Below are 1,038 nucleotides of genomic sequence, written 5' to 3'. Positions count from 1 at the left end.
AACTCTGGAAGGGCAGGGGTGGGGTTGCTGAGGGAGGGTGGAAGTGGGGTCCTGGATATAGAGTGGTTTTTGCTTTCTGTCTGAGAGCCCAGCAGCAGTTTTGAGCTGAGGCTTCTGCCTCAGACGCTGGGCACCACCATGCTCTATGCTGAACTCTAGGCAGGACTCTGGTGTGTAGGGAGGGAACCTGTCGCCTTGCTGCTGTAATAATCTCCAGTCGGCTTCCTGGCACCCCGCGTCTCTGCAGCCGCGGATGTGGGCTGCATCTCCCCACGTCTGCCTTCTTTCTTCCCCCACTCGCCCGATTTGCCCACCTTCAGGAAATCCTCGTGCGAGTCTCTTAGCTGTTCTGTGTGATGAGCAGAGGTTCCTCTGATGAGTTATAGCTGTTCAATTTGTGGTAAGTTCAAGGGGAGAACTCAGGGATCCCACCTCACTGCTGCCATTTCTTTGATGTCTCCCCCTTGATTAATTTTTTAATAAGGAAATACCGAAGTTTATTGCAATGATATTTAGAAAGAACTGCCCACCTTGGAACAAGGCACAGCCAATTGTTAGAAGCCATGTCAGAGAGAGGGCCGAGGTGTCACAGGAAACAGCATTGGCTAGAAATGGGTCATGTGATCACTGGCATCTATAGATTTTCTGTCACACAATGTTCAGTGTGATGTGCAAGGTAATTCTATCTGTAAATGATTTGATGTGTTACATTTAACCTCACATACAACTGAATTAACTACTTTTGCCGAAGTCGAAACACACATTGTAGACCAATGTAAGTTAAACTGAAAAAGCTATAAAGGGGAAACCATTGATAGAGAGTGTGAATGAAGACACAACAGACTTGCTTCAACAAAAGCTTCAGCGGCACATATCAACAGGGCTTTTTAGAATCACGTCAGTGTCCAAATCACTTCTACCAAATCGCATTCAAAAATACAGTGAAAGATGGGACATTTATTCTAGGATGCCAACCGGACAGCCAGTTTTGGAACACGTTGTCCCTAGATTGGAGTTCACCATCGCTGCCCACTGCAT

The sequence above is a fragment of the Hipposideros armiger genome, unplaced genomic scaffold, assembly GCF_001890085.2.
Source record: "Hipposideros armiger isolate ML-2016 unplaced genomic scaffold, ASM189008v1 scaffold_2060, whole genome shotgun sequence".
NCBI lineage: Eukaryota > Metazoa > Chordata > Mammalia > Chiroptera > Hipposideridae > Hipposideros > Hipposideros armiger.
This window is presented reverse-complemented; position numbering follows the sequence as displayed.